Source organism: Poecilia formosa, unplaced genomic scaffold (genome assembly GCF_000485575.1).
Source record: "Poecilia formosa unplaced genomic scaffold, Poecilia_formosa-5.1.2 Scaffold244, whole genome shotgun sequence".
NCBI lineage: Eukaryota > Metazoa > Chordata > Actinopteri > Cyprinodontiformes > Poeciliidae > Poecilia > Poecilia formosa.
This window is the reverse complement of record NW_006800183.1, coordinates 381,793-387,855: the sequence shown is the minus strand read 5'-3', so window position 1 is coordinate 387,855 and position 6,063 is coordinate 381,793. Positions and strand designations below refer to the sequence as shown.

The 6,063-nt window shown below is 35.7% G+C and overlaps 1 long non-coding RNA gene across 1 annotated transcript; it reads left to right on the top strand.

The window, feature by feature from the left end:
* The first annotated feature begins 4,364 nt into the window (after positions 1-4,364).
* LOC107838357 (uncharacterized) lies at positions 4,365-5,804 on the top strand. The gene is made up of 3 exons (XR_001664415.1): positions 4,365-4,649; positions 4,855-4,932; positions 5,228-5,804. It is a non-coding gene; the product is annotated as an uncharacterized LOC107838357 (long non-coding RNA).
* The last annotated feature ends 259 nt before the right edge of the window (positions 5,805-6,063 follow it).

The following is a 6,063-nucleotide window of genomic DNA, read 5'->3' as shown; positions in this document are numbered from 1 at the left end:
AGAGTATTTTTACTTTGCTGTGCTACTAACTTTTACAAGAGTAATTTTATTAAGACATATCGCTACTCTTACTTGGGTAAAATTTCTTGATTTTTTCTTCACTGAATTGAGAATAAGCATGTTTTAACCAAGCATTCACCAGACACCCACCTGCAGTTTTTGTTCAAAGTTTCATAAGTCTTACATTGAAAGAAATTGATTTGGAAAAATGTTTCTTTTGCCTTATTTTGTAATTGTTATTTGTATGAATCATTTTCCTTTTGGTCTCTAAAATACCTAAATGTCCACATAACTTTTCATTTTGGATGGTCTGATGTTGTAATTTTTAGTGTCCCATGTACGTCCAAACACAATAAAAAACCACAGATTGCATCATAATAAAGCATCCTTGTTACTTTTAAAGCTAGATGCATCTGAAAATGCCAGAACAGGAAGGTTAGATATCTACATGCCAGAACAGGTTCTTCAACTTCTTTATCTTTTACTTTTGCTTCTGATTTTATGAAATAATCTTATCTAAAGCCTTTATTGATACAATATCGTACAGATTGAGTTTTCCAACTTAATGTTTTGCGTCAGGCCATTTTCTTGTATTTTTTTTTTTTTTCAGAAATTGAGTCTTTTAGGCTTTTTCACAGAGTTTAGCTATCAGCATTTTTTAAAAGATGGATGTTTCTTTGTTTTTATGGCACTCTATTCTAATTAATTAACGTTTTGGGCATTAAAAGACTCCCACACTTAAAAGATGACCCTGTTCTTGTCAACACCTAGCCAGTTTAAAATGTCTCAGGACGCTTGATCTGTGAGACTTTCATAGTTTAGACATTTTGAGATGCTAATCAGCAACTCCTAGTACTTAAAATACACTGTTGCCATGGTTACGTGCCATAACAACAAAGATACGTCCAGCTGCACAGGATCCAAAACCAGAGGGAATAATTAATTTCCTCAACAAAGAAAAAATATTTAGGGCAAAAGTCTAGAAGAAGAACAAATCAGAACTAGCAGAGCTGCTACAACATGCTACCACCGTTAGCTGTGTTAGCTAAAACTTGGAATCATTCGTTTTTTTCAAGGTGGACAAAAATCCACCTAAATTAATAAAAGAAACTAGGACTGGGACTTTACTGCGTTAAAGTCAAGTAATTAATTACAAATATTGCTTTTTACAAACGAAGTTAATCGGTTATTTTAGACACTGAGATTTTGATTCGGAACCTTTGTATTGTGTTTCCGGTACGGCCGTAAATCTGACGCACAACCGACGGATTTACATTTATGCTTCAAAATGATCTGATCGGTACGGAAGCGCATCAGTTTTTTCTATAAAATTAATGTTTGTTCACTCAACATTTGTAATATTGTTAGAAAATCCCAAATGTTTTGACCAATGATTTAATTCATTTCTATTGAATTGCTTTAATTAGTTAAAGTTTGAGCTTTTAAAATATATTCAGTTGTATTAATTATTGCCATAATTTTTAATGGCCAAACTTTTCTGAGCATAGATTGTGTTTGAAAGCCTTTATTTTAGTTATGATTTTCCACTTCCAGTTAAAAAAGCACTTTGAACAAATCTGATTATTGAATAACCAAATAGCAGATTAAATACAATAAATATATTTTTGTTGTTGAGCTCATATTTCTATTTATTCGATAATTTTAATTGAAAATGTTGCTTATTTTTGTCAATATTATTCAATTACAGACTCTGGAATTAATTATATTAAACATTTTAATTGAGTCCCCACAAAAAAGAAAAAGAACATAATATTTTGAAGTGCAATATTTTTGTGCCATCAAGCTAATCTCCAAGGTCAGAGTCGACCTCCCAGCAGGCCACATTCGGCCCTTTAGAAACCTGAGAGCAAACATCCAGTACATTCTGGATTTGAAAGGGCGAAGAGGAGGAGGTGCTGTTTCATCATGCAGTACAGCTTAAAGTTCACTGGGAATTTTATGTAATAAAATCTTTCCTAATTACCTTCGCCCTGCCTAAAAAGCAGGAGCCAGACGTTCAGATAAATTTGGAAGCTCTCAGGTGTTGCAACGTGTCTTGGGTTCAGTGTGCGACGTGACACAGATAGATCTTGGGACATGCTGGGGAGTCGTTAAGTGTTGAAAGACCTAAGTGGGCCTTGCCAGGCATGATGAGGCTGCGTGACTGCAGACTTGGCAGGAGCGGGCGGTGTCTCCTGTCCTTTTCTCTGGCTGCGCCTCAGAGTTGCCCAACAGCCGTAAAACAGTGGATAACCAGGCAGAGCAGAGATTATCAGTTCACAGGGCAGGTCATGTCTGCGTTCCTCTTATCACTGGAGTGAGAAATGTTTTAACTGTACTGTTCCCTGAGCAAACAGCTGACTGCAAACCAGTTTTTTTAATACTGTCAGTTTACTGTGAGGTGTGTGGGCACCTCTCAGAAAACCAACCAATCAAAGCAGAGAAAAACTGGGAAAATATTTACTGAACTTTAGGTTGACGTATAACTCCAATTGTTCTGCAGGAATGTTTTAAAAAAGCCTCAGTTTATAAATGCATGGAATGTGACAGACATTCAAAGAAAAACACAAAATCTAACCAAGTATTTCTGGTCTAGTTTGTGTAGTACAAATATCTTGGTTCACTTCAAATAGGAGAAAATTGACTTATGTGTAACTTTTCAGAAAAATATAGGAGGTTGTTTTAGGTGAATGATTCCTTAATTATAATGAAAAACTACTTTATATAAGTAAAATAACAAAAAAAAACTATAAACCTTTAATATGAAAATAATGTCTTGTTCAACTGGCAGGTTAATGTAACTTGTGCTTTTTCATCAATATAAAGGAATTATTTACTTAAACTATTTTTTCTTGATAAAAAGTTACTTGTAAGTTAGTTTTGTCTTATTTCAAGTGTATTAAGATATCTGTACTACAAACTAGACCAAACATACTTAGTAAATAATTTATTTATATATATCCTAAAAAGTGTAATGTATCTGATCAGCACTTGCATTTAATTGGAGTTGGTGCGTAGACTGTAGGTAAAAGCAGTAATCATCAGGTAACATGGTGCTAAATCACTGCTTTGCAGCGTTTTATTGTTTCAGGTGGTTAAATTATAACTAAGATTCATATTTTACACCCATTTTATATACTTTGTCAAGATCCAGTCAGATAAGAGTGTAAAAGATAACCTAATTTTAATTATTCTGTTCTCAATATGGTTTATGTTTAATGATTTTTACTTGGAATGCACTGACTTCAAAATCAATGCTGCTGTAACTGACATTTACCAATATATATTACGTATATTTCCCCACCCATTCAATTCCGTGACCAAAGCTCGTTCAGACAGTTCACACACAACTGATTTTATTTATTTATTATTATTTTTGCCCGCATCCGGCTTTTCATTGCAGTCTGAAAGGGCTGCACCCACCTTTTAGCCCAAAAATCTGATTTTGCCACTTACTATTAATTTGGTTAGATATCAGATAGTTTTCAAAGTCTGCTGCAGGAATAGTCGTGCCGCATTTTATCTAACCTTTACGTCATTTATGGGAGACATGCGTCATAATTCTGCACCAGAAGAAAACAGAAGCGATAAATCTAGACGTGATGGCTAAAGCTAGCGACACACTGACCTTTAGCTTTCTTTGTGATGTTATGAACTTTTGTCAATAACGTCGGTTCTCGATTGCTCAACAACTTGAAAATTGATTCACAGATGGCAGCATCCATTACTATTGCTGCTGTGTGACGTCTACGTTCTTCTTCTGCGCATGCGGGTCGGTAACCGTTAGCCGTTAATCAAACGACTACGAACAGAAGTTGGATTTCAGAAAAAAAAAACAAAAAAAAAACTAAATTATACGAAGCTTTTAGCTGCAAGAGCTTGTAAATAAACTCAGGGCGTTTTTTAAGTAGTTATGACAAGAAAACTTTGTTGTTATAACAAGACAAGTTTTATCTGTAGTTTTAATGAGAAATCTTGCTAAAAACCTGCTAAAATTATAATTTCTGTCTCGTTTTAAACAAGACCCTGCTCCTGAATTTATTCCTAAACTTGGGTAATTAAAAACTTCCTTTGAGCATCGAGACGCTATTATGTGGGGAAAAAACTATTAAAAAATCTTTTTTTTTCATCAAGTTTTTAACCATTTTAGAATAAAACATTCCCATGTGAATGGGGCCTGAGGATGCTTTGGCAATTAAATTTCCTTCCTTTCACCGCTTGCAACAAAAATCCCAAACCATGATTGTCCCACCTCGGTTCTGAAACGTTTATCGAATAAGAGCTAGCCTAAATGTTAGCAGTCAGTGAGCTGCTCTTTTCCCCTCAACAGGTTATCCTGCAGGTTTCAACTTGGTCTCAAGGTAGCGGTTGCTTGGAATTTAAACAAATTTGCTGTTGTGTAATGCGATGTACGCTGCTTCTGTGCAGCAGGGTTGGAGTTGCCAGGCGTCGTTGTGACGTAAAATCTTCCCATGTGAAGCGGACGGCTCAGATACAAAGCTCTTCCTTGTGCTGCAGGCATAATGTGAACCAGCATGCAGGCTGATGTCATTAGCATTTGTGTTTGGCATCTTTCTGGCTGCACAAGAGCCGCATGGTTGCAGGAAACATCCACAGAGACAAAGCTTCTCTTTAGAGAGATTATCCACGTAAGTTACAGGATCTCTCCTATAAAATACAATAAGTTAAACTGTTAGCCAAGTTTTCAGAAAATGTAAACAAACTTTACTGAGAAAAGCGGGACATGTTCACGGAAGTGAAACAACCTCGCCGTGTTTGTTTACCTTCATGATGAACTTTGAATTGTGTCAGAAAGTATTTTTAGATCTAATCTATACCATACTGTGTTTTCAGTAACAGACTACAGAGCGACCTGGCAGTAAAGAAGATTTTTATCTGCGTGAGGGACGGGGCTCCCTGTCACATTATCAGGTGTTTTATAGTTTATTACAGTCATCTTTAGTAGAAAATGTACATGTTTCTGTCTTTGTCTCATTACACAGCAATTTTGTACCTGTGTCTTTGTGAGGGTTTTGAATTTATTTAATCTGTTTTTGGCTCCTTTTATCATTTTACCATTGTTTTATTTTACAAGTGCGGATATTTTACTTCAACATTGCAGAAGAAAGGCTTAAAAATATCAACAAAGTTTCATTTATCTGATAAAGGTTTTACAGAGAGGAATTAAATATTCTCAACATGTATATTATTTTCTGGTGTTCCACAGGGTTCTGTACTTGGATGCCATTTGCTCACCTGAACATGTAGGTGAGAAAATGTGACCTGCATGTTCGCCGTTATGCTGATGACACTGTGATCTGTGATTACTGCACAGTAATTTCCTGGTTGGGATGAATAAAGTACTTCTTCTTCTTCTTAAAACTTCAGGAATATGATCAGCAGCTCAGTGTATGAGCTGATCTGGAACACAATAAAGTAGATTATTTGCGTTTTTCTTTTGTTGAACTCTAATACAACATAAACAATAAAAACAACCATGCATGTGCACACTCATATCTAAGGGCAATTTTAGAGTAACTAATTAACCTAGCAGTCATGTTCTTGGACTTTGGGAGGAAGACAGAGTACGTGGAGAGAACCTGCACATGCTGCAGTGCTACAAACTGGGCAGCGCTAATCAGGAGCTAATAATATAAATATATGCAGTTTAAACTAGACATTTACCTTCTCTGTAAATAACCGTTTTGTTCTCACTGTCTGACATGAAAACAGATATTTTTCCTGCTTTAGGTCTGTTACAATAGTTCAAAACATGTTCGTTACATTAAAACATAAAATTATTCTTAGATTATGATATTTTATCCTCCTCAGTTCTGCCTGTTTGAGTTCCTTTCAGAATGAGCTGCTTTAGGGCGTCTTGTCACTTTAAATCCAAAAAAGCTGCTGCTGGCCACGCCCCCTGCTCAACGTTTACACTTGCACATGAAAATGGCTGCAAACAGATCCACAATTATACAACCATATATCTTTGAAAAGCAGAAGTAGAGCCTTCTGTACAACCAACAAGAAAGCAGCAAGTGATTTCTGGATGGTACATCAACA